The 24,400-nt window shown below is 47.1% G+C and overlaps 39 non-coding genes and 11 pseudogenes across 39 annotated transcripts; all 50 read left to right on the top strand.

Annotated features, from left to right (window-relative positions):
* Nucleotides 1–191: 191 nt before the first annotated feature.
* On the top strand, nt 192–310 carry LOC147968292 (5S ribosomal RNA). The gene has a single exon (XR_015606639.1). It is a non-coding gene; the product is annotated as a 5S ribosomal RNA (ribosomal RNA).
* A 364-nt stretch (nt 311–674) lies between these two features.
* Nucleotides 675–793, top strand: LOC147968291 (5S ribosomal RNA; annotated as a pseudogene).
* A 364-nt stretch (nt 794–1,157) lies between these two features.
* On the top strand, nt 1,158–1,276 carry LOC147968290 (5S ribosomal RNA). The gene has a single exon (XR_015606718.1). It is a non-coding gene; the product is annotated as a 5S ribosomal RNA (ribosomal RNA).
* A 364-nt stretch (nt 1,277–1,640) lies between these two features.
* On the top strand, nt 1,641–1,758 carry LOC147968289 (5S ribosomal RNA). Its single transcript, XR_015606693.1, has one exon. It is a non-coding gene; the product is annotated as a 5S ribosomal RNA (ribosomal RNA).
* A 364-nt stretch (nt 1,759–2,122) lies between these two features.
* LOC147968288 (5S ribosomal RNA) lies at nt 2,123–2,241 on the top strand (annotated as a pseudogene).
* A 364-nt stretch (nt 2,242–2,605) lies between these two features.
* On the top strand, nt 2,606–2,724 carry LOC147968287 (5S ribosomal RNA). Its single transcript, XR_015606504.1, has one exon. It is a non-coding gene; the product is annotated as a 5S ribosomal RNA (ribosomal RNA).
* A 363-nt stretch (nt 2,725–3,087) lies between these two features.
* LOC147968286 (5S ribosomal RNA) lies at nt 3,088–3,206 on the top strand. The gene has a single exon (XR_015606714.1). It is a non-coding gene; the product is annotated as a 5S ribosomal RNA (ribosomal RNA).
* Nucleotides 3,207–3,570: 364 nt separating this feature from the next.
* On the top strand, nt 3,571–3,689 carry LOC147968285 (5S ribosomal RNA; annotated as a pseudogene).
* Nucleotides 3,690–4,053: 364 nt separating this feature from the next.
* LOC147968284 (5S ribosomal RNA) lies at nt 4,054–4,172 on the top strand. Its single transcript, XR_015606413.1, has one exon. It is a non-coding gene; the product is annotated as a 5S ribosomal RNA (ribosomal RNA).
* Nucleotides 4,173–4,536: 364 nt separating this feature from the next.
* On the top strand, nt 4,537–4,655 carry LOC147968283 (5S ribosomal RNA). Its single transcript, XR_015606503.1, has one exon. It is a non-coding gene; the product is annotated as a 5S ribosomal RNA (ribosomal RNA).
* A 363-nt stretch (nt 4,656–5,018) lies between these two features.
* Nucleotides 5,019–5,137, top strand: LOC147968282 (5S ribosomal RNA). The gene has a single exon (XR_015606716.1). It is a non-coding gene; the product is annotated as a 5S ribosomal RNA (ribosomal RNA).
* A 364-nt stretch (nt 5,138–5,501) lies between these two features.
* LOC147968281 (5S ribosomal RNA) lies at nt 5,502–5,620 on the top strand (annotated as a pseudogene).
* A 364-nt stretch (nt 5,621–5,984) lies between these two features.
* On the top strand, nt 5,985–6,103 carry LOC147968280 (5S ribosomal RNA). The gene has a single exon (XR_015606668.1). It is a non-coding gene; the product is annotated as a 5S ribosomal RNA (ribosomal RNA).
* Nucleotides 6,104–6,468: 365 nt separating this feature from the next.
* On the top strand, nt 6,469–6,587 carry LOC147968279 (5S ribosomal RNA). Its single transcript, XR_015606805.1, has one exon. It is a non-coding gene; the product is annotated as a 5S ribosomal RNA (ribosomal RNA).
* A 364-nt stretch (nt 6,588–6,951) lies between these two features.
* LOC147968278 (5S ribosomal RNA) lies at nt 6,952–7,070 on the top strand. The gene has a single exon (XR_015606703.1). It is a non-coding gene; the product is annotated as a 5S ribosomal RNA (ribosomal RNA).
* Nucleotides 7,071–7,434: 364 nt separating this feature from the next.
* Nucleotides 7,435–7,553, top strand: LOC147968277 (5S ribosomal RNA; annotated as a pseudogene).
* A 363-nt stretch (nt 7,554–7,916) lies between these two features.
* On the top strand, nt 7,917–8,035 carry LOC147968276 (5S ribosomal RNA). Its single transcript, XR_015606567.1, has one exon. It is a non-coding gene; the product is annotated as a 5S ribosomal RNA (ribosomal RNA).
* Nucleotides 8,036–8,397: 362 nt separating this feature from the next.
* On the top strand, nt 8,398–8,516 carry LOC147968275 (5S ribosomal RNA). Its single transcript, XR_015606794.1, has one exon. It is a non-coding gene; the product is annotated as a 5S ribosomal RNA (ribosomal RNA).
* A 364-nt stretch (nt 8,517–8,880) lies between these two features.
* LOC147968274 (5S ribosomal RNA) lies at nt 8,881–8,999 on the top strand. Its single transcript, XR_015606524.1, has one exon. It is a non-coding gene; the product is annotated as a 5S ribosomal RNA (ribosomal RNA).
* Nucleotides 9,000–9,796: 797 nt separating this feature from the next.
* Nucleotides 9,797–9,915, top strand: LOC147968273 (5S ribosomal RNA). The gene has a single exon (XR_015606576.1). It is a non-coding gene; the product is annotated as a 5S ribosomal RNA (ribosomal RNA).
* A 364-nt stretch (nt 9,916–10,279) lies between these two features.
* Nucleotides 10,280–10,398, top strand: LOC147968272 (5S ribosomal RNA). The gene has a single exon (XR_015606589.1). It is a non-coding gene; the product is annotated as a 5S ribosomal RNA (ribosomal RNA).
* Nucleotides 10,399–10,761: 363 nt separating this feature from the next.
* On the top strand, nt 10,762–10,880 carry LOC147968271 (5S ribosomal RNA). The gene has a single exon (XR_015606232.1). It is a non-coding gene; the product is annotated as a 5S ribosomal RNA (ribosomal RNA).
* Nucleotides 10,881–11,244: 364 nt separating this feature from the next.
* Nucleotides 11,245–11,363, top strand: LOC147968270 (5S ribosomal RNA; annotated as a pseudogene).
* Nucleotides 11,364–11,727: 364 nt separating this feature from the next.
* LOC147968269 (5S ribosomal RNA) lies at nt 11,728–11,846 on the top strand. Its single transcript, XR_015606141.1, has one exon. It is a non-coding gene; the product is annotated as a 5S ribosomal RNA (ribosomal RNA).
* Nucleotides 11,847–12,209: 363 nt separating this feature from the next.
* LOC147968268 (5S ribosomal RNA) lies at nt 12,210–12,328 on the top strand (annotated as a pseudogene).
* Nucleotides 12,329–12,691: 363 nt separating this feature from the next.
* Nucleotides 12,692–12,810, top strand: LOC147968267 (5S ribosomal RNA). Its single transcript, XR_015605958.1, has one exon. It is a non-coding gene; the product is annotated as a 5S ribosomal RNA (ribosomal RNA).
* Nucleotides 12,811–13,174: 364 nt separating this feature from the next.
* LOC147968266 (5S ribosomal RNA) lies at nt 13,175–13,293 on the top strand. The gene has a single exon (XR_015606691.1). It is a non-coding gene; the product is annotated as a 5S ribosomal RNA (ribosomal RNA).
* Nucleotides 13,294–13,656: 363 nt separating this feature from the next.
* LOC147968265 (5S ribosomal RNA) lies at nt 13,657–13,775 on the top strand. Its single transcript, XR_015605957.1, has one exon. It is a non-coding gene; the product is annotated as a 5S ribosomal RNA (ribosomal RNA).
* A 364-nt stretch (nt 13,776–14,139) lies between these two features.
* Nucleotides 14,140–14,258, top strand: LOC147968264 (5S ribosomal RNA). The gene has a single exon (XR_015606574.1). It is a non-coding gene; the product is annotated as a 5S ribosomal RNA (ribosomal RNA).
* A 364-nt stretch (nt 14,259–14,622) lies between these two features.
* On the top strand, nt 14,623–14,741 carry LOC147968263 (5S ribosomal RNA). Its single transcript, XR_015606588.1, has one exon. It is a non-coding gene; the product is annotated as a 5S ribosomal RNA (ribosomal RNA).
* Nucleotides 14,742–15,104: 363 nt separating this feature from the next.
* On the top strand, nt 15,105–15,223 carry LOC147968262 (5S ribosomal RNA). Its single transcript, XR_015606477.1, has one exon. It is a non-coding gene; the product is annotated as a 5S ribosomal RNA (ribosomal RNA).
* Nucleotides 15,224–15,587: 364 nt separating this feature from the next.
* Nucleotides 15,588–15,706, top strand: LOC147968261 (5S ribosomal RNA; annotated as a pseudogene).
* Nucleotides 15,707–16,070: 364 nt separating this feature from the next.
* Nucleotides 16,071–16,189, top strand: LOC147968260 (5S ribosomal RNA). Its single transcript, XR_015606510.1, has one exon. It is a non-coding gene; the product is annotated as a 5S ribosomal RNA (ribosomal RNA).
* A 363-nt stretch (nt 16,190–16,552) lies between these two features.
* LOC147968259 (5S ribosomal RNA) lies at nt 16,553–16,671 on the top strand (annotated as a pseudogene).
* A 363-nt stretch (nt 16,672–17,034) lies between these two features.
* LOC147968258 (5S ribosomal RNA) lies at nt 17,035–17,153 on the top strand. The gene has a single exon (XR_015605956.1). It is a non-coding gene; the product is annotated as a 5S ribosomal RNA (ribosomal RNA).
* Nucleotides 17,154–17,517: 364 nt separating this feature from the next.
* On the top strand, nt 17,518–17,636 carry LOC147968257 (5S ribosomal RNA). The gene has a single exon (XR_015606690.1). It is a non-coding gene; the product is annotated as a 5S ribosomal RNA (ribosomal RNA).
* Nucleotides 17,637–17,999: 363 nt separating this feature from the next.
* On the top strand, nt 18,000–18,118 carry LOC147968256 (5S ribosomal RNA). Its single transcript, XR_015606260.1, has one exon. It is a non-coding gene; the product is annotated as a 5S ribosomal RNA (ribosomal RNA).
* A 364-nt stretch (nt 18,119–18,482) lies between these two features.
* On the top strand, nt 18,483–18,601 carry LOC147968255 (5S ribosomal RNA). Its single transcript, XR_015606762.1, has one exon. It is a non-coding gene; the product is annotated as a 5S ribosomal RNA (ribosomal RNA).
* Nucleotides 18,602–18,964: 363 nt separating this feature from the next.
* On the top strand, nt 18,965–19,083 carry LOC147968254 (5S ribosomal RNA). The gene has a single exon (XR_015606259.1). It is a non-coding gene; the product is annotated as a 5S ribosomal RNA (ribosomal RNA).
* Nucleotides 19,084–19,447: 364 nt separating this feature from the next.
* Nucleotides 19,448–19,566, top strand: LOC147968253 (5S ribosomal RNA). Its single transcript, XR_015606761.1, has one exon. It is a non-coding gene; the product is annotated as a 5S ribosomal RNA (ribosomal RNA).
* Nucleotides 19,567–19,929: 363 nt separating this feature from the next.
* On the top strand, nt 19,930–20,048 carry LOC147968252 (5S ribosomal RNA). The gene has a single exon (XR_015606258.1). It is a non-coding gene; the product is annotated as a 5S ribosomal RNA (ribosomal RNA).
* Nucleotides 20,049–20,412: 364 nt separating this feature from the next.
* On the top strand, nt 20,413–20,531 carry LOC147968251 (5S ribosomal RNA; annotated as a pseudogene).
* A 364-nt stretch (nt 20,532–20,895) lies between these two features.
* On the top strand, nt 20,896–21,014 carry LOC147968250 (5S ribosomal RNA). The gene has a single exon (XR_015605955.1). It is a non-coding gene; the product is annotated as a 5S ribosomal RNA (ribosomal RNA).
* A 364-nt stretch (nt 21,015–21,378) lies between these two features.
* Nucleotides 21,379–21,497, top strand: LOC147968249 (5S ribosomal RNA). The gene has a single exon (XR_015606476.1). It is a non-coding gene; the product is annotated as a 5S ribosomal RNA (ribosomal RNA).
* Nucleotides 21,498–21,861: 364 nt separating this feature from the next.
* On the top strand, nt 21,862–21,980 carry LOC147968248 (5S ribosomal RNA). The gene has a single exon (XR_015606322.1). It is a non-coding gene; the product is annotated as a 5S ribosomal RNA (ribosomal RNA).
* A 363-nt stretch (nt 21,981–22,343) lies between these two features.
* On the top strand, nt 22,344–22,462 carry LOC147968247 (5S ribosomal RNA; annotated as a pseudogene).
* Nucleotides 22,463–22,826: 364 nt separating this feature from the next.
* On the top strand, nt 22,827–22,945 carry LOC147968246 (5S ribosomal RNA). The gene has a single exon (XR_015606704.1). It is a non-coding gene; the product is annotated as a 5S ribosomal RNA (ribosomal RNA).
* A 364-nt stretch (nt 22,946–23,309) lies between these two features.
* On the top strand, nt 23,310–23,428 carry LOC147968245 (5S ribosomal RNA). Its single transcript, XR_015606490.1, has one exon. It is a non-coding gene; the product is annotated as a 5S ribosomal RNA (ribosomal RNA).
* Nucleotides 23,429–23,792: 364 nt separating this feature from the next.
* LOC147968244 (5S ribosomal RNA) lies at nt 23,793–23,911 on the top strand. The gene has a single exon (XR_015606432.1). It is a non-coding gene; the product is annotated as a 5S ribosomal RNA (ribosomal RNA).
* Nucleotides 23,912–24,275: 364 nt separating this feature from the next.
* Nucleotides 24,276–24,394, top strand: LOC147968243 (5S ribosomal RNA). Its single transcript, XR_015606717.1, has one exon. It is a non-coding gene; the product is annotated as a 5S ribosomal RNA (ribosomal RNA).
* Nucleotides 24,395–24,400: the final 6 nt, after the last annotated feature.

The following is a 24,400-nucleotide window of genomic DNA, read 5'->3' as shown; positions in this document are numbered from 1 at the left end:
CGTGTTGCTGCGGTATAGAGGGAGGGGTGGAAATCGTGGTAACTCGTCTTCGTAGTTGAGCGAGAGAGTAAGTAGTATAGGGCATTATCCATTAGTAGGCGACGGTTGTAATGGTAGTAAGAATGTATAGCCGTCTTTGTAGCGGACGGGGGAGTGGGAAGCATAAGGGATGAAGCCGGGGGTAATATGTCGAATGCGATCATACCAGCACTAAAGCACTGGATCCCATCAGAACTCTGAAGTTAAGCGTGCTTGGGCGAGAGTAGTACTAGGATGGGTGACCTCCTGGGAAGTCCTCGTGTTGCATTACCTTTTTAATTATTTTTGTACGTACGTGAGGAACAGAACGCACGTGCGTGATATATGTTAAGCCTGTCATCATATTTTTGACATTTGCGATATGTTTTAGCTCGAAGCTCATTAGTCACGTGTCTAGGGAGAGTTGGGGCGTGAAAAGCGCGTTCTGAAAGGGGTGTAAAATACGTGTTGCTGCGGTATAGAGGGAGGGGTGGAAATCGTGGTAAACTCGTCTTCGTAGTTGAGCGAGAGAGTAAGTAGTATAGGGCATTATCCATTAGTAGGCGACGGTTGTAATGGTAGTAAGAATGTATAGCCGTCTTTGTAGCGGACGTGGGAGTGGGAAGCATAAGGGATGAAGCCGGGGATAACATGTCGGATGCGATCATACCAGCACTAAAGCACCGGAAACTATCAGAACTCCGAAGTTAAGCGTGCTTGGGCGAGAGTAGTACTAGGATGGGTGACCTCCTGGGAAGTCCTCGTGTTGCATTTCCTTTTTAATTATTTTTGTACGTACGTGAGGAACAGAACGGACATGCGTGATATATATTAAGCCTGTCATCATATTTTTGACATTTGCGATATGTTTTAGCTCGGAGCTCATTAGTCACGCGTCTAGGGAGAGTTAGGGCGAGAAAAGCAAGTTCTGAAAGGGGTGTAAAATACGTGTTGCTGTGGTATAGAGGGAGGGGTGGAAATCGTGGTAAACTCGTCTTCGTAGTTGAGCGAGAGAGTAAGTATTATAGGGCATTATCCATTAGTAGGCGACGGCTGTAATGGTAGTAAGAATGTATAGCCGTCTTTGTAGCGGACGTGGGAGTGGGAAGCATAAGGGATGAAGCCGGGGGTAACATGTCGGATGCGATCATACCAGCACTAAAGCACCGGATCCCATCAGAACTTCGAAGTTAAGCGTGCTTGGGCGAGAGTAGTACTAGGATGGGTGACCTCCTGGCAAGTCCTCGTGTTGCATTCACTTTTTAATTATTTTTGTACGTACGTAAGGAACAGAACGCACGTGCGTGATATATGTTAAGCCTATCATCATATTTTTGACATTTGCGATATGTTTTAGCTCGGAGCTCATTAGTCACGCGTCTAGGGAGAGTTGGGGCGCGAAAAGCGCGTTCTGAAAGGGGTGTAAAATACGTGTTGTTGCGGTACAGAGGGAGGGGTGGAAATCGTGGTAAACTCGTCTTCGTAGTTGAGCGAGAGAGTAAGTAGTATAGGGCATTATCCATTAGTAGGCGATGGTTGTAATGGTAGTAAGAATGTATAGCCGTCTTTGTAGCGGACGTGGGAGTGGGAAGCATAAGGGATGAAGCCGGGGGTAATATGTCGGATGTGATCATACCAGCATTAAAGCACCGGATCCCATCAGAACTCCGAAGTTAAGCGTGCTTGGGCGAGAGTAGTACTAGGATGGGTGACCTCCTGGAATTCCTCGTGTTGCATTCCCTTTTTAATTATTTTTGTACGTACGTGAGGAACAGAACGCACGTGCGTGATATATGTTAAGCCTGTCATCATATTTTTGACATTTGCGATATGTTTTAGCTCGGAGCTCATTAGTCACGTGTCTAGGGAGAGTTGGGGCACGAAAAGCGCGTTCTGAAAGGGGTGTAAAATACGTGTTGCTGCGGTATAGAGGGAGGGGTGGAAATCGTGGTAAACTCGTCTTCGTAGTTGAGCGAGAGAGTAAGTAGTATAGGGCATTATCCATTAGTAGGCGACGGTTGTAATGGCAGTAAGAATGTATAGCCGTCTTTGTAGCGGACGTGGGAGTGGGAAGCATAAGTGATGAAGCCGGGGATAACATGTCGGATGCGATCATACCAGCACTAAAGCACCGGAAACCATCAGAACTCCGAAGTTAAGCGTTCTTGGGCGAGAGTAGTACTAGGATGGGTGACCTCCTGGGAAGTCCTCGTGTTGCATTTCCTTTTTAATTATTTTTGTACGTACGTGAGGAACAGAACGGACATGCGTGATATATATTAAGCCTGTCATCATATTTTTGACACGTGCGATATGTTTTAGCTTGGAGCTCATTAGTCATGCGTCTAGGGAGAGTTGGGGCGAGAAAAGCGCGTTCTGAAAGGGGTGTAAAATACGTGTTGCTGTGGTACAGAGGGAGGGGTGGAAATCGTGGTAAACTCGTCTTCGTAGTTGAGCGAGAGAGTAAGTAGTATAGGGCATTATCCATTAGTAGGCGACGGTTGTAATGGTAGTAAGAATGTATAGCCGTCTTTGTGGCGGACGTGGGAGTGGGAAGCATAAGGGATGAAGCCGGGGGTAACATGTCGGATGCGATCATACCAGCACTAAAGCATCGGATCCCATCAGAGCTCCGAAGTTAAGCGTGCTTGGGCGAGAGTAGTACTAGGATGGGTGACCTCCTGGGAAGTCCTCGTGTTGCATTCCCTTTTTAATTATTTTTGTACGTACGTGAGGAACAGAACGCACGTGGGTGATATATGTTAAGCCTGTCATCATATTTTTGACATTTGCGATATGTTTTAGCTCGGAGCTCATTAGTCACGCGTCTAGGGAGAGTTGGGGCGCGAAAAGCGCGTTCTGTAAGGGGTGTAAAATACGTGTTGCTGCGGTATAGAGGGAGGGGTGGAAATCGTGGTAACTCGTCTTCGTAGTTGAGCGAGAGAGTAAGTAGTATAGGGCATTATCCATTAGTAGGCGACGGTTGTAATGGTAGTAAGAATGTATAGCCGTCTTTGTAGCGGACGTGGGAGTGGGAAGCATAAGGGATGAAGCCGGGGGTAATATGTCGGATGCGATCATACTAGCACTAAAGCACCGGATCCCATCAGAACTCCGAAGTTAAGCGTGCTTGGGCAAGAGTAGTACTAGGATGGGTGACCTCCTGGGAAGTCCTCGTGTTGCATTACCTTTTTTATTATTTTTGTACGTACGTGAGGAACAGAACGCACGTGCGTGATATATGTTAAGCCTGTCATCATATTTTTGACATTTGCGATATGTTTTAGCTCGAAGCTCATTAGTCACGTGTCTAGGGAGAGTTGGGGCGCGAAAAGCGCGTTCTGAAAGGGGTGTAAAATACGTGTTGCTGCGGTATAGAGGGAGGGGTGGAAATCGTGGTAAACTCGTCTTCGTAGTTGAGCGAGAGAGTAAGTAGTATAGGGCATTATCCATTAGTAGGCGACGGTTGTAATGGTAGTAAGAATGTATAGCCGTCTTTGTAGCGGACGTGGGAGTGGGAAGCATAAGGGATGAAGCCGGGGATAACATGTTGGATGCGATCATACCAGCACTAAAGCACCGGAAACTATCAGAACTCCGAAGTTAAGCGTGCTTGGGGGAGAGTAGTACTAGGATGGGTGACCTCCTGGGAAGTCCTCGTGTTGCATTTCCTTTTTAATTATTTTTGTACGTACGTGAGGAACAGAACGGACATGCGTGATATATATTAAGCCTGTCATCATATTTTTGACATTTGCGATATGTTTTAGCTCGGAGCTCATTAGTCACGCGTCTAGGGAGAGTTAGGGCGAGAAAAGCAAGTTCTGAAAGGGGTGTAAAATACGTGTTGCTGTGGTATAGAGGGAGAGGTGGAAATCGTGGTAAACTCGTCTTCGTAGTTGAGCGAGAGAGTAAGTATTATAGGGCATTATCCATTAGTAGGCGACGGCTGTAATGGTAGTAAGAATGTATAGCCGTCTTTGTAGCGGACGTGGGAGTGGGAAGCATAAGGGATGAAGCCGGGGGTAACATGTCGGATGCGATCATACCAGCACTAAAGCACCGGATCCCATCAGAACTTCGAAGTTAAGCGTGCTTGGGCGAGAGTAGTACTAGGATGGGTGACCTCCTGGGAAGTCCTCGTGTTGCATTTCCTTTTTAATTATTTTTGTACGTACGTGAGGAACAGAACGGACATGCGTGATATATATTAAGCCTGTCATCATATTTTTGACATGTGCGATATGTTTTAGCTTGGAGCTCATTAGTCATGCGTCTAGGGAGAGTTGGGGCGAGAAAAGCGCGTTCTGAAAGGGGTGTAAAATACGTGTTGCTGTGGTACAGAGGGAGGGGTGGAAATCGTGGTAAACTCGTCTTCGTAGTTGAGCGAGAGAGTAAGTAGTATAGGGCATTATCCATTAGTAGGCGACGGTTGTAATGGTAGTAAGAATGTATAGCCGTCTTTGTGGCGGACGTGGGAGTGGGAAGCATAAGGGATGAAGCCGGGGGTAACATGTCGGATGCGATCATACCAGCACTAAAGCATCGGATCCCATCAGAGCTCCGAAGTTAAGCGTGCTTGGGCGAGAGTAGTACTAGGATGGGTGACCTCCTGGGAAGTCCTCGTGTTGCATTCCCTTTTTAATTATTTTTGTACGTACGTGAGGAACAGAACGCACGTGGGTGATATATGTTAAGCCTGTCATCATATTTTTGACATTTGCGATATGTTTTAGCTCGGAGCTCATTAGTCACGCGTCTAGGGAGAGTTGGGGCGTGAAAAGCGCGTTCTGTAAGGGGTGTAAAATACGTGTTGCTGCGGTATAGAGGGAGGGGTGGAAATCGTGGTAACTCGTCTTCGTAGTTGAGCGAGAGAGTAAGTAGTATAGGGCATTATCCATTAGTAGGCGACGGTTGTAATGGTAGTAAGAATGTATAGCCGTCTTTGTAGCGGACGTGGGAGTGGGAAGCATAAGGGATGAAGCCGGGGGTAATATGTCGGATGCGATCATACCAGCACTAAAGCACCGGATCCCATCAGAACTCCGAAGTTAAGCGTGCTTGGGCAAGAGTAGTACTAGGATGGATGACCTCCTGGGAAGTCCTCGTGTTGCATTACCTTTTTTATTATTTTTGTACGTACGTGAGGAACAGAACGCACGTGCGTGATATATGTTAAGCCTGTCATCATATTTTTGACATTTGCGATATGTTTTAGCTCGAAGCTCATTAGTCACGTGTCTAGGGAGAGTTGGGGCGCGAAAAGCGCGTTCTGAAAGGGGTGTAAAATACGTGTTGCTGCGGTATAGAGGGAGGGGTGGAAATCGTGGTAAACTCGTCTTCGTAGTTGAGCGAGAGAGTAAGTAGTATAGGGCATTATCCATTAGTAGGCGACGGTTGTAATGGTAGTAAGAATGTATAGCCGTCTTTGTAGCGGACGTGGGAGTGGGAAGCATAAGGGATGAAGCCGGGGATAACATGTTGGATGCGATCATACCAGCACTAAAGCATCGGAAACTATCAGAACTCCGAAGTTAAGCGTGCTTGGGGGAGAGTAGTACTAGGATGGGTGACCTCCTGGGAAGTCCTCGTGTTGCATTTCCTTTTTAATTATTTTTGTACGTACGTGAGGAACAGAACGGACATGCGTGATATATATTAAGCCTGTCATCATATTTTTGACATTTGCGATATGTTTTAGCTCGGAGCTCATTAGTCACGCGTCTAGGGAGAGTTAGGGCGAGAAAAGCAAGTTCTGAAAGGGGTGTAAAATACGTGTTGCTGTGGTATAGAGGGAGAGGTGGAAATCGTGGTAAACTCGTCTTCGTAGTTGAGCGAGAGAGTAAGTATTATAGGGCATTATCCATTAGTAGGCGACGGCTGTAATGGTAGTAAGAATGTATAGCCGTCTTTGTAGCGGACGTGGGAGTGGGAAGCATAAGGGATGAAGCCGGGGGTAACATGTCGGATGCGATCATACCAGCACTAAAGCACCGGATCCCATCAGAACTTCGAAGTTAAGCGTGCTTGGCCGAGAGTAGTACTAGGATGGGTGACCTTCTGGGAAGTCCTCGTGTTGCATTCCCTTTTTAATTATTTTTGTACGTACGTGAGGAACAGAACACACGATGCGTGATATATATTAAGCCTGTCATCATATTTTTGACATTTGCGATATGTTTTAGCTCAGAGCTCATTAGTCACGCGTCTAGGGAGAGTTGGGGCGCGAAAAGCGCGTTCTGAAAGGGGTGTAAAATATATGTTGCTGCGGTATAGAGCGAGGGGTGGAAATCGTGGTAAACTCGTCTTCGTAGTTGAGCGAGAGAGTAAGTAGTATAGGGCATTATCCATTAGTAGGCGACGGTTGTAATGGTAGTAAGAATGTATAGCCGTCTTTGTAGCGGACGTGGGAGTGGGAAGCATAAGGGATGAAGCCGGGGATAACATGTCGGATGCGATCATACCAGCACTAAAGCACCGGAAACCATCAGAACTCCGAAGTTAAGCGTGCTTGGACGAGAGTAGTACTAGGATGGGTGACCTCCTGGGAAGTCCTCGTGTTGCATGCCCTTTTTAATTATTTTTGTACGTACGTGAGGAACAGATAGCACGTGCGTGATATATATTAAGCGTGTCATCATATTTTTGACATTTGCGATATGTTTTAGCTCGAAGCTCATTAGTCACGCCTCTAGGGAGAGTTGGGGCGCGAAAAGCGCGTTCTGAAAGGGGTGTAAAATTCGTGTTGCTGCGGTATAGAGGGAAGGGTGGAAATCGTGGTAAACTCGTCTTCGTAGTTGACCGAGAGAGTAAGTAGTATAGGGCATTATCCATTAGTAGGCGACGGTTGTAATGGTAGTAAGAATGTATAGCCGTCTTTGTAGCGGACGTGGGAGTGGGAAGCATAAGGGATGAAGCCGGGGGTAACATGTCGGATGCGATCATACCGGCACTAAAGCACCGGATCCCGTCAGAACTTCGAAGTTAAGCGTGCTTGGCCGAGAGTAGTACTAGGATGGGTGACCTTCTGGGAAGTCCTCGTGTTGCATTCCCTTTTTAATTATTTTTGTACCTACGTGAGGAACAGAACACACGTGCGTGATATATATTAAGCCTGTCATCATATTTTTGACATTTGCGATATGTTTTAGCTCGGAGCTCATTAGTCACGCGTCTAGGGAGAGTTGGGGCGCGAAAAGCGCGTTCTGAAAGGGGTGTAAAATATGTGTTGCTGCGGTATAGAGCGAGGGGTGGAAATCGTGGTAAACTCGTCTTCGTAGTTGAGCGAGAGAGTAAGTAGTATAGGGCATTATCCATTAGTAGGCGACGGTTGTAATGGTAGTAAGAATGTATAGCCGTCTTTGTAGCGGACGTGGGAGTGGGAAGCATAAGGGATGAAGCCGGGGATAACATGTCGGATGCGATCATACCAGCACTAAAGCACCGGAAACCATCAGAACTCCGAAGTTAAGCGTGCTTGGACGAGAGTAGTACTAGGATGGGTGACCTCCTGGTAAGTCCTTGTGTTGCATTCCCTTTTAAATTATTTTTGTATGTACGTGAGGAACAGAACGCACGTGGGTGATATATATTAAGCGTGTCATCATATTTTGACATTTGCGATATGTTATAGCTCGGAGCTCATTAGTCACGCGTCTAGGGAGAGTTGGGGCGCGAAAAGCGCGTTCTGAAAGGGGTGTAAAATACGTGTTGCTGCGGTATAGAGGGAGGGGTGGAAATCGTGGTAAACTCGCCTTCGTAGTTGAGCGAGAGAGTAAGTAGTATAGGGCATTATGCATTAGTAGGCGACGGTTGTAATGGTAGTAAGAATGTATAGCCGTCTTTGTAGCGGACGTGGGAGTGGGAAGCATAAGGGATGAAGCCGGGGGTAACATGTCGGATGCGATCATACCAGCACTAAAGCACCGGATCCCATCAGAACTCCGAAGTTAAGCGTGCTTGGGCGAGAGTAGTACTAGGATGGATGACCTCCTGGGAAGTCCTCGTGTTGCATGCGCTTTTTAATTATTTTTGTACGTACGTGAGGAACAGAACGCACGTGCTTATATATATTAAGCCCGTCATCATATTTTTGACATTTGCGATATGTTTTAGCTCGGAGCTCATTAGTCACGCGTCTAGGAAGAGTTGCGGCGCGAAAAGCGCGTTCTGAAAGGGTGTAACATACGTGTTGCTGCGGTATAGAGGGAGGGGTGGAAATCGTGGTAAACTCGTCTTCGTAGTTGAGCGAGAGAGTAAGTAGTATAGGGCATTATCCATTAGTAGGCGACGGTTGTAATGGTAGCAAGAATGTATAGCCGTCTTTGTAGCGGACGTGGGAGTGGGAAGCATAAGGGATGAAGCCGGGGGTAACATGTCGGATGCGATCATACCAGCACTAAATCATCTGATCCCATCAGAACTCCGAAGTTAAGCGTGCTTGGGCGAGAGTAGTACTAGGATGGGTGACCTCCTAGGAAGTCCTCGTGTTGCATTCCCTTTTTAATTATTTTTGTACGTACGTGAGGAACAGAACGCACGTGCGTGATATATATTAAGCCTGTCATCATATTTTTGACATTTGCGATATGTTTTAGCTCGGAGCTCATTAGTCACGCGTCTAGGGAGAGTTGGGGCGCGAAAAGCGCGTTCTGAAAGGGGTGTAAAATACGTGTTGCTGCGGTATAGAGGGAGGGGTGGAAATCGTGGTAAACTCGCCTTCGTAGTTGAGCGAGAGAGTAAGTAGTATAGGGCATTATGCATTAGTAGGCGACGGTTGTAATGGTAGTAAGAATGTATAGCCGTCTTTGTAGCGGACGTGGGAGTGGGAAGCATAAGGGATGAAGCCGGGGGTAACATGTCGGATGCGATCATACCAGCACTAAAGCACCGGATCCCATCAGAATTCCGAAGTTAAGCGTGCTTGGGCGAGAGTAGTACTAGGATGGATGACCTCCTGGGAAGTCCTCGTGTTGCATTCCCTTTTTAATTATTTTTGTACGTACGTGAGGAACAGAACGCACGTGCGCGATATATATTAAGCCTGTCATCATATTTTTGACATTTGCGATATGTTTTAGCTCGGAGCTCATTAGTCACGCGTCTAGGGAGAGTTGGGGCGCGAAAAGCGCGTTCTGAAAGGGGTGTAAAATACGTGTTGCTGCGGTATAGAGGGAGGGGTGGAAATCGTGCTAAACTCGTCTTCGTAGTTGAGCGAGAGAGTAAGTAGTATAGGGCATTATCCATTAGTAGGCGACGGTTGTAATGGTAGTAAGAATGTATAGCCGTCTTTGCAGCGGACGTGGGAGTGGGAAGCATAAGGGATGAAGCCGGGGGTAACATGTCGGATGCGATCATACCAGCACTAAAGCACCGGATACCATCAGAACTCCGAAGTCCTCGTGTTGCATTCCCTTTTTAATTATTTTTGTACGTACGTGAGGAACAGAACGCACGTGCGTGATATATATTAAGCCTGTCATCATATTTTTGACATTTGCGATATGTTTTTAGCTCGGAGCTCATTAGTCACGCGTCTAGGGAGAGTTGGGGCGCGAAAAGCGCGTTGTGAAAGGGGTGTAAAATACGTGTTACTGCGGTATAGAGGGAGGGGTGGAAATCGTGGTAAACTCGTCTTCGTAGTTGAGCGAGAGAGTAAGTAGTATAGGGCATTATCCATTAGTAGGCGACGGTTGTAATGGTAGTAAGAATGTATAGCCGTCTTTGCAGCGGACGTGGGAGTGGGAAGCATAAGGGATGAAGCCGGGGGTAACATGTCGGATGCGAACATACCAGCACTAAAGCACCGGATCCCATCAGAACTCCGAAGTTAAGCGTGCTTGGGCGAGAGTAGTACTAGGATGGGTGACCTCCTGGAAAGTCCTCGTGTTGCATTCCCTTTTTAATTATTTTTGTACGTACGTGAGGAACAGAACGCACGTGCGTGATATATATTAAGCGTGTCATCATATATTTGACATTTGCGATATGTTTTAGCTCGAAGCTCATTAGTCACGCGTCTAGGGAGAGTTGGGGCGCGAAAAGCGCGTTCTGAAAGGGGTGTAAAATACGTGTTGCTGCGGTATAGAAGGAAGGGTGGAAATCGTGGTAAACTCGTCTTCGTAGTTGACCGAGAGAGTAAGTAGTATAGGGCATTATCCATTAGTAGGCGACGGTTGTAATGGTAGTAAGAATGTATAGCCGTCTTTGTAGCGGACGTGGGAGTGGGAAGCATAAGGGATGAAGCCGGGGGTAACATGTCGGATGCGATCATACCAGCACTAAAGCACCGGATCCCATCAGAACTTCGAAGTTAAGCGTGCTTGGTCGAGAGTAGTACTAGGATGGGTGACCTCCTGGGAAGTCCTCGTGTTGCATTCCCTTTTTAATTATTTTTGTACGTACGTGAGGAACAGAACACACGTGCGTGATATATCTTAAGCCTGTCATCATATTTTTGACATTTGCGATATGTTTTAGCTCGGAGCTCATTAGTCACGCGTCTAGGGAGAGTTGGGGCGCGAAAAGCGCGTTCTGTAAGGGGTGTAAAATACGTGTTGCTGCGGTATAGAGGGAGGGGTGGAAATCGTGGTTACTTGTCTTCGTAGTTGAGCGAGAGAGTAAGTAGTATAGGGCATTATCCATTAGTAGGCGACGGTTGTAATGGTAGTAAGAATGTATAGCCGTCTTTGTAGCGGACGTGGGAGTGGAAAGCATAAGGGATGAAGCCGGGGGTAACATGTCGGATGCGATCATACCAGCACTAAAGCACCGGATCCCATCAGAACTCCGAAGTTAAGCGTGCTTGGGCGAGAGTAGTACTAGGATGGGTGACCTCCTCGGAAGTCCTCGTGTTGCATTCCCTTTTTAATAATTTTTGTACGTACGTGAGGAACAGAACGCACGTGCGTGATATATGTTAAGCCTGTCATCATATTTTTGACATTTGCGATATGTTTTAGCTCGGAGCTCATTAGTCACGTGTCTAGGGAGAGTTGGGGCGCGAAAAGCGCGTTCTGAAAGGGGTGTAAGATACGTGTTGCTGCGGTACAGAGGGAGCGGTGGAAATCGTGGTAAACTCGTCTTCGTAGTTGAGCGAGAGAGTAAGTAGTATAGGGCATTATCCATTAGTAGGCGACGGTTGTAATGGTAGTAAGAATGTATAGCCGTCTTTGTAGCGGACGTGGGAGTGGGAAGCATAAGGGATGAAGCCGGGGATAACATGTCGGATGCGATCATACCAGCACTAAAGCACCGGAAACCATCAGAACTCCGAAGTTAAGCGTGGTTGGGCGAGAGTAGTACTAGGATGGGTGACCTCCTGGGAAGTCCTCGTGTTGCATTTCCTTTTTAATTATTTTTGTACGTACGTGAGGAACAGAACGGACATGCGTGATATATATTAAGCATGTCATCATATTTTTGACATTTACGATATGTTTTAGCTCGGAGCTCATTAGTCACGCGTCTAGGGAGAGTTGGGGCGCGAAAAGCGCGTTCTGAAAGGGGTGTAAAATACGTGTTGCTGTGGTATAGAGGGACGGGTGGAAATCGTGGTAAACTCGTCTTCATAGTTGAGCGAGAGAGTAAGTAGTATAGGGCATTATCCATTAGTACGCGACGGTTGTAATGGTAGTAAGAATGTATAGCCGTCTTTGGAGCGGACGTGGGAGTGCGAAGCATAAGGGATGAAGCCGGGGGTAACATGTCGGATGCGATCATACCAGCACTAAAGCACCGGATCCCATCAGAACTCCGAAGTTAAGCATGCTTGGGCGAGAGTAGTACTAGGATGGGTGACCTCCTGGGAAGTCCTCGTGTTGCATTCCCTTTTTAATTATTTTTGTACGTACGTGAGGAACAGAACGCACGTGCGTGATATATATTAAGCCTGTCATCATATTTTTGACATTTGCGATATGTTTTAGCTCGGAGCTCATTAGTCACGCGTCTAGGGAGAGTTGGGGCGCGAAAAGCGCGTTGTGAAAGGGGTGTAAAATACGTGTTGCTGCGGTATAGAGGGAGGGTGGAAATCGTGGTAAACTCGTCTTCGTAGTTGAGCGAGAGAGTAAGTAGTATAGGGCATTATCCATTAGTAGGCGACGGTTGTAATGGTAGTAAGAATGTATAGCCGTCTTTGCAGCGGACGTGGGAGTGGGAAGCATAAGTGATGAAGCCGGGGGTAACATGTCGGATGCGATCATACCAGCACTAAAGCACTGGAAACCATCAGAACTCCGAAGTTAAGCGTGCTTGGGCGAGAGTAGTACTAGGATGGGTGACCTCCTGGAAAGTCCTCGTGTTGCATTCCCTTTTTAATTATTTTTTTACGTACGTGAGGAACAGAACGCACGTGCGTGATATATATTAAGCCTGTCATTATATTTTTGACATTTGCGATATGTTTTAGCTCGGAGCTCATTAGTCACGCGTCTAGGGAGAGTTGGGGCGCGAAAAGCGCGTTGTGAAAGGGGTGTAAAATACGTGTTGTTGCGGTATAGAGGGAGGGTGGAAATCGTGGTAAACTCGTCTTCGTAGTTGAGCGAGAGAGTAAGTAGTATAGGGCATTATCCATTAGTAGGCGACGGTTGTAATGGTAGTAAGAATGTATAGCCGTCTTTGTAGCGGACGTGGGAGTGGGAAGCATAAGGGATGAAGCCGGGGGTAACATGTCGGATGCGATCATACCAGCACTAAAGCACCGGATCCCATCAGAACTCCGAAGTTAAGCGTGCTTGGGCGAGAGTAGTACTAGGATGGATGACCTCCTGGGAAGTCCTCGTGTTGCATTCCCTTTTTAATTATTTTTGTACGTACGTGAGGAACAGAACGCACGTGCGTGATATATATTAAGCCTGTCATCATATTTTTGACATTTGCGATATGTTTTAGCTCGGAGCTCATTAGTCACGCGTCTAGGGAGAGTTGGGGCGCGAAAAGCGCGTTGTGAAAGGGGTGTAAAATACGTGTTGCTGCGGTATAGAGGGAGGGGTGGAAATCGTGGTAAACTCGTCTTCGTAGTTGAGCGAGAGAGTAAGTAGTATAGGGCATTATCCATTAGTAGTTGACGGTTGTAATGGTAGTAAGAATGTATAGCCGTCTTTGTAGCGGACGTGGGAGTGGGAAGCATAAGGGATGAAGCCGGGGGTAACATGTCGGATCTGATCATACCAGCACTAAAGCACCGGATCCCATCAGAACTCCGAAGTTAAGCGTGCTTGGGCGAGAGTAGTACTAGGATGGGTGACCTCCTGGGAAGTCCTCGTGTTGCATTCGCATTTTAATTATTTTTTTACGTACGTGAGGAACAGAACACACGTGCGTGATATATATTAAGCCTGTCATTATATTTTTGACATTTGCGATATGTTTTAGCTCGGAGCTCATTAGTCACGCGTCTAGGGAGAGTTGGGGCGCGAAAAGCGCGTTGTGAAAGGGGTGTAAAATACGTGTTGTTGCGGTATAGAGGGAGGGTGGAAATCGTGGTAAACTCGTCTTCGTAGTTGAGCGAGAGAGTAAGTAGTATAGGGCATTATCCATTAGTAGGCGACGGTTGTAATGGTAGTAAGAATGTATAGCCGTCTTTGTAGCGGACGTGGGAGTGGGAAGCATAAGGGATGAAGCCGGGGGTAACATGTCGGATGCGATCATACCAGCACTAAAGCACCGGATCCCATCAGAACTCCGAAGTTAAGCGTGCTTGGGCGAGAGTAGTACTAGGATGGATGACCTCCTGGGAAGTCCTCGTGTTGCATTCCCTTTTTAATTATTTTTGTACGTACGTGAGGAACAGAACGCACGTGCGTGATATATATTAAGCCTGTCATCATATTTTTGACATTTGCGATATGTTTTAGCTCGGAGCTCATTAGTCACGCGTCTAGGGAGAGTTGGGGCGCGAAAAGCGCGTTCTGAAAGGGGTGTAAAATACGTGTTGCTGCGGTATAGAGGGAGGGGTGGAAATCGTGGTAAACTCGTCTTCGTAGTTGAGCGAGAGAGTAAGTAGTATAGGGCATTATCCATTAGTAGTTGACGGTTGTAATGGTAGTAAGAATGTATAGCCGTCTTTGTAGCGGACGTGGGAGTGGGAAGCATAAGGGATGAAGCCGGGGGTAACATGTCGGATGCGAACATACCAGCACTAAAGCACCGGATCCCATCAGAACTCCGAAGTTAAGCGTGCTTGGGCGAGAGTAGTACTAGGATGGGTGACCTCCTGGAAAGTCCTCGTGTTGCATTCCCTTTTTAATTATTTTTGTACGTACGTGAGGAACAGAACGCACGTGCGTGATATATATTAAGCGTGTCATCATATATTTGACATTTGCGATATGTTTTAGCTCGAAGCTCATTAGTCACGCGTCTAGGGAGAGTTGGGGCGCGAAAAGCGCGTTCTGAAAGGGGTGTAAAATACGTGTTGCTGCGGTATAGAAGGAAGGGTGGAAATCGTGGTAAACTCGTCTTCGTAGTTGACCGAGAGAGTAAGTAGTATAGGGCATTATCCATTAGTAGGCGACGGTTGTAATGGTAGTAAGAATGTATAGCCGTCTTTGTAGCGGACGTGGGAGTGGGAAGCATAAGGGATGAAGCCGGGGGTAACATGTCGGATGCGATCATACCAGCACTAAAGCACCGGATCCCATCAGAACTTCGAAGTTAAGCGTGCTTGGTCGAGAGTAGTACTAGGATGGGTGACCTCCTGGGAAGTCCTCGTGTTGCATTCCCTTTTTAATTATTTTTGTACGTACGTGAGGAACAGAACACACGTGCGTGATATATCTTAAGCCTGTCATCATATTTTTGACATTTGCGATATGTTTTAGCTCGGAGCTCATTAGTCACGCGTCTAGGGAGAGTTGGGGCGCGAAAAGCGCGTTCTGTAAGGGGTGTAAAATACGTGTTGCTGCGGTATAGAGGGAGGGGTGGAAATCGTGGTTACTTGTCTTCGTAGTTGAGCGAGAGAGTAAGTAGTATAGGGCATTATCCATTAGTAGGCGACGGTTGTAATGGTAGTAAGAATGTATAGCCGTCTTTGTAGCGGACGTGGGAGTGGAAAGCATAAGGGATGAAGCCGGGGGTAACATGTCGGATGCGATCATACCAGCACTAAAGCACCGGATCCCATCAGAACTCCGAAGTTAAGCGTGCTTGGGCGAGAGTAGTACTAGGATGGGTGTCCTCCTCGGAAGTCCTCGTGTTGCATTCCCTTTTTAATAATTTTTGTACGTACGTGAGGAACAGAACGCACGTGCGTGATATATGTTAAGCCTGTCATCATATTTTTGACATTTGCGATATGTTTTAGCTCGGAGCTCATTAGTCACGTGTCTAGGGAGAGTTGGGGCGCGAAAAGCGCGTTCTGAAAGGGGTGTAAGATACGTGTTGCTGCGGTACAGAGGGAGCGGTGGAAATCGTGGTAAACTCGTCTTCGTAGTTGAGCGAGAGAGTAAGTAGTATAGGGCATTATCCATTAGTAGGCGACGGTTGTAATGGTAGTAAGAATGTATAGCCGTCTTTGTAGCGGACGTGGGAGTGGGAAGCATAAGGGATGAAGCCGGGGATAACATGTCGGATGCGATCATACCAGCACTAAAGCACCGGAAACCATCAGAACTCCGAAGTTAAGCGTGGTTGGGCGAGAGTAGTACTAGGATGGGTGACCTCCTGGGAAGTCCTCGTGTTGCATTTCCTTTTTAATTATTTTTGTACGTACGTGAGGAACAGAACGGACATGCGTGATATATATTAAGCATGTCATCATATTTTTGACATTTACGATATGTTTTAGCTCGGAGCTCATTAGTCACGCGTCTAGGGAGAGTTGGGGCGCGAAAAGCGCGTTCTGAAAGGGGTGTAAAATACGTGTTGCTGTGGTATAGAGGGAGGGGTGGAAATCGTGGTAAACTCGTCTTCATAGTTGAGCGAGAGAGTAAGTAGTATAGGGCATTATCCATTAGTACGCGACGGTTGTAATGGTAGTAAGAATGTATAGCCGTCTTTGTAGCGGACGTGGGAGTGCGAAGCATAAGGGATGAAGCCGGGGGTAACATGTCGGATGCGATCATACCAGCACTAAAGCACCGGATCCCATCAGAACTCCGAAGTTAAGCATGCTTGGGCGAGAGTTGTACTAGGATGGGTGACCTCCTGGGAAGTCCTCGTGTTGCATTCCCTTTTTAATTATTTTTGTACGTACGTGAGGAACAGAACGCACGTGCGTGATATATATTAAGCCTGTCATCATATTTTTGACATTTGCGATATGTTTTAGCTCGGAGCTCATTAGTCACGCGTCTAGGGAGAGTTGGGGCGCGAAAAGCGCGTTGTGAAAGGGGTGTAAAATACGTGTTGCTGCGGTATAGAGGGAGGGTGGAAATCGTGGTAAACTCGTCTTCGTAGTTGAGCGAGAGAGTAAGTAGTATAGGGCATTATCCATTAGTAGGCGACGGTTGTAATGGTAGTAAGAATGTATAGCCGTCTTTGCAGCGGACGTGGGAGTGGGAAGCATAAGTGATGAAGCCGGGGGTAACATGTCGGATGCGATCATACCAGCACTAAAGCACTGGAAACCATCAGAACTCCGAAGTTAAGCGTGCTTGGGCGAGAGTAGTACTAGGATGGGTGACCTCCTGGAAAGTCCTCGTGTTGCATTCCCTTTTTAATTATTTTTTTACGTACGTGAGGAACAGAACGCACGTGCGTGATATATATTAAGCCTGTCATTATATTTTTGACATTTGCGATATGTTTTAGCTCGGAGCTCATTAGTCACGCGTCTAGGGAGAGTTGGGGCGCGAAAAGCGCGTTGTGAAAGGGGTGTAAAATACGTGTTGTTGCGGTATAGAGGGAGGGTGGAAATCGTGGTAAACTCGTCTTCGTAGTTGAGCGAGAGAGTAAGTAGTATAGGGCATTATCCATTAGTAGGCGACGGTTGTAATGGTAGTAAGAATGTATAGCCGTCTTTGTAGCGGACGTGGGAGTGGGAAGCATAAGGGATGAAGCCGGGGGTAACATGTCGGATGCGATCATACCAGCACTAAAGCACCGGATCCCATCAGAACTCCGAAGTTAAGCGTGCTTGGGCGAGAGTAGTACTAGGATGGATGACCTCCTGGGAAGTCCTCGTGTTGCATTCCCTTTTTAATTATTTTTGTACGTACGTGAGGAACAGAACGCACGTGCGTGATATATATTAAGCCTGTCATCATATTTTTGACATTTGCGATATGTTTTAGCTCGGAGCTCATTAGTCACGCGTCTAGGGAGAGTTGGGGCGCGAAAAGCGCGTTCTGAAAGGGGTGTAAAATACGTGTTGCTGCGGTATAGAGGGAGGGGTGGAAATCGTGGTAAACTCGTCTTCGTAGTTGAGCGAGAGAGTAAGTAGTATAGGGCATTATCCATTAGTAGGCGACGGTTGTAATGGTAGTAAGAATGTATAGCCGTCTTTGTAGCGGACGTGGGAGTGGGAAGCATAAGGGATGAAGCCGGGGGTAACATGTCGGATCTGATCATACCAGCACTAAAGCACCGGATCCCATCAGAACTCCGAAGTTAAGCGTGCTTGGGCGAGAGTAGTACTAGGATGGGTGACCTCCTGGGAAGTCCTCGTGTTGCATTCGCATTTTAATTATTTTTGTACGTACGTGTGGAACAGAACGCACGTGCGTGATATATATTAAGCCTGTCATCATATTTTTGACATTTGCGATATGTTTTTGCTCGGAGCTCATTAGTCACGCGTCTAGGGAGAGTTGGGGCGCGAAAAGCGCGTTCTGAAAGGGGTGTAAAATACGTGTTGCTGCGGTATAGAGGGAGGGGTGGAAATCGTGTTAACTCGTCTTCGTAGTTGAGCGAGAGAGTAAGTAGTATAGGGCATTATCCATTAGTAGGCGACGGTTGTAATGGTAGTAAGAATGTATAGCCGTCTTTGTAGCGGACGTGGGAGTGGGAAGCATAAGGGATGAAGCCGGGGGTAACATGTCGGATGCGATCATACCAGCACTAAAGCACCGGATCCCATCAGAACTCCAAAGTTAAGCGTGCTTGGGCGAGAGTAGTACTAGGATGGGTGACCTCCTGGGAAGTCCTCGTGTTGCATTCCCTTTTTAATTATTTTTGTACGTACGTGAGGAACAGAACGCACGTGCGCGATATATATTAAGCCTAACATCATATTTTTGACATTTGCGATATGTTTTAGCTCGGAGCTCATTAGTCACGCGTCTAGGGAGAGTTGGGGCGCGAAATGCGCGTTCTGTAAGGGGTGTAAAATACGTGTTGCTGCGGTATAGAGGGAGGGGTGGAAATCGTGGTAAACTCGTCTTCATAGTTGAGCGAGAGAGTAAGTAGTATAGGGCATTATCCATTAGTAGGCGACGGTTGTAATGGTAGTAAGAATGTATAGCCGTCTTTGTAGCGGACGTGGGAGTGGGAAGCATAAGGGATGAAGCCGGGGGTAACATGTCGGATGCGATCATACAAGCACTAAAGCACCGGATCCCATCAAAACTCCGAAGTTAAGCGTGCTTGGGCGAGAGTAGTACTAGGATGGGTGACCTCCTGGGAAGTCCTCGTGTTGCATTCCCTTTTTAATTATTTTTGTACGTACGTGTGGAACAGAACGCACGTGCGTGATATATATTAAGCCTGTCATCATATTTTTGACATTTGCGATATGTTTTTGCTCGGAGCTCATTAGTCACGCGTCTAGGGAGAGTTGGGGCGCGAAAAGCGCGTTCTGAAAGGGGTGTAAAATACGTGTTGCTGCGGTATAGAGGGAGGGGTGGAAATCGTGTTAACTCGTCTTCGTAGTTGAGCGAGAGAGTAAGTAGTATAGGGCATTATCCATTAGTAGGCGACGGTTGTAATGGTAGTAAGAATGTATAGCCGTCTTTGTAGCGGACGTGGGAGTGGGAAGCATAAGGGATGAAGCCGGGGGTAACATGTCGGATGCGATCATACCAGCACTAAAGCACCGGATCCCATCAGAACTCCAAAGTTAAGCGTGCTTGGGCGAGAGTAGTACTAGGATGGGTGACCTCCTGGGAAGTCCTCGTGTTGCATTCCCTTTTTAATTATTTTTGTACGTACGTGAGGAACAGAACGCACGTGCGCGATATATATTAAGCCTGTCATCATATTTTTGACATTTGCGATATGTTTTAGCTCGGAGCTCATTAGTCATGCGTCTAGGGAGAGTTGGGGCGCGAAATGCGCGTTCTGTAAGGGGTGTAAAATACGTGTTGCTGCGGTATAGAGGGAGGGGTGGAAATCGTGGTAAACTCGTCTTCGTAGTTGAGCGAGAGAGTAAGTAGTATAGGGCATTATCCATTAGTAGGCGACGGTTGTAATGGTAGTAAGAATGTATAGCCGTCTTTGTAGCGGACGTGGGAGTGGGAAGCATAAGGGATGAAGCCGGGGGTAACATGTCGGATGCGATCATACAAGCACTAAAGCACCGGATCCCATCAAAACTCCGAAGTTAAGCGTGCTTGGGCGAGAGTAGTACTAGGATGGGTGACCTCCTGGGAAGTCCTCGTGTTGCATTCCCTTTTTAATTATTTTTGTACGTACGTAGGAACAGAACGCACGTGCGTGATATATGTTAAGCCTGTCATCATATTTTTGACATTTGCGATATGTTTTAGCTCGGAGCTCATTAGTCACGCGTCTAGGGAGAGTTGGGGCGCGAAAAGCGCGTTCTGAAAGGGGTGTAAAATACGTGTTGTTGCGGTACAGAGGGAGGGGTGGAAATCGTGGTAAACTCGTCTTCGTAGTTGAGCGAGAGAGTAAGTAGTATAGGGCATTATCCATTACTAGGCGACGGTTGTAATGGTAGTAAGAATGTATAGCCGTCTTTGTAGCGGACGTGGGAGTGGGAAGCATAAGGGATGAAGCCGGGGGTAACATGTCGGATGCGATCATACCAGCACTAAAGCACCGGATCCCATCAGAACTCCAAAGTTAAGCGTGCTTGGGCGAGAGTAGTACTAGGATGGGTGACCTCCTGGGAAGTCCTCGTGTTGCATTCCCTTTTTAATTATTTTTGTACGTACGTGAGGAACAGAACGCACGTGCGTGATATATGTTAAGACTGTCATCATATTTTTGACATTTGCGATATGTTTTAGCTCGGAGCTCATTAGTCACGTGTCTAGGGAGAGTTGGGGCGCGAAAAACGCGTTCTGAAAGGGGTGTAAAATACGTGTTGCTGCGGTATAGAGGAAGTGGTGGAAATCGTGGTAAACTCGTCTTCGTAGTTGAGCGAGAGAGTAAGTAGTATAGGGCATTATCCATTAGTAGGCGACGGTTGTAATGGTAGTAAGAATGTATAGCCGTCTTTGTGGCGGACCTGGGAGTGGGAAGCATAAGGGCTGAAGCCGGGGGTAACATGTCGGATGTGATCATACCAGCACTAAAGCACCAGAAACCATCAAAACACCGAAGTTAAGCGTGCTTGGGCGAGAGTAGTACTATAATGGGTGACCTCCTGGGAAGTCCTCGTGTTGCATTTCCTTTTTAATTATTTTTGTACGTACGTGAGGAACAGAACGCACGTGCGTCATATATATTAAGCCTGTCATCATATTTTTGACATTTGCGATATGTTTTAGCTCGGAGCTCATTAGTCACGCGTCTAGGGAGAGTTGGGGCGCGAAAAGCGCGTTCTGAAAGGGGTGTAAAATACGTGTTGCTGCGGTATAGAGGGAGGGGTGGAAATCGTGGTAAACTCGTCTTCGTAGTTGAGCGAGAGAGTAAGTAGTATAGGGCATTATACATTAGTAGGCGACGGTTGTAATGGTAGTAAGAATGTATAGCCGTCCTTGTAGCGGACGTGGGAGTGGGAAGCATAAGGGATGAAGCCGGGGGTAACATGTCGGATGCGATCATACCAGCACTAAAGCACCGGATCCCATCAGAACTCCGAAGTTAAGCGTGCTTGGGCGAGAGTAGTACTAGGATGGATGACCTCCTGGGAAGTCCTCGTGTTGCATTCCCTTTTTAATTATTTTTGTACGTACGTGAGGAACAGAACGCACGTGCGTGATATATGTTAAGCCCGTCATCATATTTTTGACATTTGCGATATGTTTTAGCTCGGAGCTCATTAGTCACGCGTCTAGGGAGAGTTGGGGCGCGAAAAGCGCGTTCTGAAAGGGGTGTAAAATACGTGTTGCTGCGGTATAGAGGGAGGGGTGGAAATCGTGGTAAACTCGTCTTCGTAGTTGAGCGAGAGAGTAAGTAGTATAGGGCATTATCCATTAGTAGGCGACGCTTGGAATGGTAGCAAGAATGTATAGCCGTCTTTGTAGCGGACGTGGGAGTGGGAAGCATAAGGGATGAAGCCGGGGGTAACATGTTGGATGCGATCATACCAGCATTAAATCACCGGATCCCATCAGAACTCCGAAGTTAAGCGTGCTTGGGCGAGAGTAGTACTAGGATGGGTGACCTCCGGGGAAGTCCTCGTGTTGCATTCCCTTTTTAATTATTTTTGTACATACGTGGGGAACAGAACGCACGTGCGTGATATATATTAAGCCTGTCATCATATTTTTGACATTTGCGATATGTTTTAGCTCGGAGCTCATTAGTCACGCGTCTAGGGAGAGTTGGGGCGCGAAAAGCGCGTTCTGAAAGGGGTGTAAAATTCGTGTTGCTGCGGTATAGAGGGAGGGGTGAAAATCGTGGTAAACTCGTCTTCGTAGTTGAGCGAGAGAGTAAGTAGTATAGGGCATTATCCATTAGTAGGCGACGGTTGTAATGGTAGTAAGAATGTATAGCCGTCTTTGTAGCGGACGTGGTAGTGGGAAGTATAAGGGATGAAGCCGGGGGTAACATGTCGGATGCGATCATACCAGCACTAAAGCACCGGATCCCATCAGAACTCCGAAGTTAAGCGTGCTTGGGCGAGAGTAGTACTAGGATGGATGACCTCCTGGGAAGTCCTCGTGTTGCATTCGCTTTTTAATTATTTTTGTACGTACGTGAGGAACAGAACGCACGTGCTTATATATATTAAGCCCGTCATCATATTTTTGACATTTGCGATATGTATTAGCTCGGAGCTCATTAGTCACGCGTCTAGGAAGAGTTGCGGCGCGAAAAGCGCGTTCTGAAAGGGGTGTAAAATACGTGTTGCTGCGGTATAGAGGGAGGGGTGGAAATCGTGGTAAACTCGTCTTCGTAGTTGAGCGAGAGAGTAAGTAGTATAGGGCATTATCCATTAGTAGGCGACGGTTGTAATGGTAGCAAGAATGTATAGCCGTCTTTGTAGCGGACGTGGGAGTGGGAAGCATAAGGGATGAAGCCGGGGGTAACATGTCGGATGCGATCATAGCAGCACTAAATCACCGGATACCATCAGAACTCTGAAGTTAAGCGTGCTTGGGCGAGAGTAGTACTAGGATGGGTGACCTCCTGGGAAGTCCTCGTGTTGCATTCCCTTTTTAATTATTTTTGTACGTACGTGAGGAACAAAACGCACGTGCATGATATATATTAAGCCTGTCATCATATTTTTGACATTTGCGATATGTTTTAGCTCGGAGCTCATTAGTCACGCGTCTAGGGAGAGTTGGGGCGCGAAAAGCGCGTTCTGAAAGGGGTGTAAAATTCGTGTTGCTGCGGTATAGAGGGAGGGGTGAAAATCGTGGTAAACTCGTCTTCGTAGTTGAGCGAGAGAGTAAGTAGAATAGGGCATTATCCATTAGTAGGCGACGGTTGTAATGGTAGTAAGAATGTATAGCCGTCTTTGTAGCGGACGTGGTAGTGGGAAGCATAAGGGATGAAGCCGGGGGTAACATGTCGGATGCGATCATACCAGCACTAAAGCACCGGATCCCATAAGAACTCCGAAGTTAAGCGTGCTTGGGCGAGAGTAGTACTAGGATGGATGACCTCCTGGGAAGTCCTCATGTTGCATTCCCTTTTTAATTATTTTTGTACGTACGTGAGGAACAGAACGCACGTGCGTGATATATATTAAGCCTGTCATCATATTTTTGACATTTGCGATATGTTTTAGCTCGGAGCTCATTAGTCACGTGTCTAGGGAGAGTTGGGGCGCGAAAAGCGCGTTCTGAAAGGGGTGTAAAATACGTGATGCTGCGGTATAGAGGGAGGGGTGGAAATCGTGGTAAACTCGTCTTCGTAGTTGAGCGAGAGAGTAAGTAGTATAGGGCATTATCCATTAGTAGGCGACGGTTGTAATGGTAGGAAGAATGTATAGCCGTCTTTGTAGCGGACGTGGGAGTGGGAAGCATAAGGGATGAAGCCGGGGGTAACATGTCGGATGCGATCATACCAGCACTAAAGCATCGGATCCCATCAGAACTCCGAAGTTAAGCGTGCTTGGGCGAGAGTAGTACTAGGATGGATGACCTCCTGGGAAGTCCTCGTGTTGCATTCCCTTTTTAATTATTTTTGTACGTACGTGAGGAACAGAACGCACATGCGTGATATATATTAAGCCTGTCATCATATTTTTGACATTTGCGATATGTTTTAGCTCGGAGCTCATTAGTCACGCGTCTAGGGAGAGTTGGGGCGCGAAAAGCGCGTTTTGAAAGGAGTGTAAAATACGTGTTGCTGCGGTATAGAGGGAGGGGTGGAAATCGTGCTAAACTCGTCTTCGTAGTTGATCGAGAGAGTAAGTAGTATAGGGCATTATCCATTAGTAGGCGACGGTTGTAATGGTAGTAAGAATGTATAGCCGTCTTTGTAGCAGACGTGGGAGTGGGAAGCATAAGGGATGAAGCCGGGGGTAACATGTCGGATGCGATCATACCAGCACTAAAGCACCGGATCCCATCAGTACTCCGAAGTTAAGCGTGCTTGGGCGAGAGTAGTACTAGGATGGGTGACCTCCTGGGAAGTCCTCGTGTTGCATTCGCTTTTTAATTATTTTTGTACGTACGTGTGGAACAGAACGCACGTGCGTGATATATATTAAGCCTGTCATCATATTTTTGACACTTGCGATATGTTTTAGCTCGGAGCTCATTAGTCACGCGTCTAGGGAGAGTTGCGGCGCGAAAAGCGCGTTCTGAAAGGGGTGTAAAATACGTGTTGCTGCGGTATAGAGGGAGGGGTGGAAATCGTGCTAAACTCGTCTTCGTAGTTGAGCGAGAGAGTAAGTAGTATAGGGCATTATCCATTAGTAGGCGACGGTTGTAATGGTAGTAAGAATGTATAGCCGTCTTTGTAGCGGACGTGGGAGTGGGAAGCATAAGGGATGAAGCCGGGGGTAACATGTCGGATGCGATCATACCAGCACCAAAGCACCGGATCCCATCAGAACTCCGAAGTTAAGCGTGCTTGGGCGAGAGTAGTACTAGGATGGATGACCTCCTGGGAAGTCCTCGTGTTGCATGCGCTTTTT

Source organism: Triticum urartu, chromosome 5A, assembly GCF_056163025.1.
Source record: "Triticum urartu cultivar PI428250 chromosome 5A, HENAU_Tu73, whole genome shotgun sequence".
Lineage (NCBI taxonomy): Eukaryota > Viridiplantae > Streptophyta > Magnoliopsida > Poales > Poaceae > Triticum > Triticum urartu.
The sequence above is the reverse complement of the archived record's forward strand: the minus strand, read 5'-3'. Positions and strand labels throughout refer to the sequence as shown.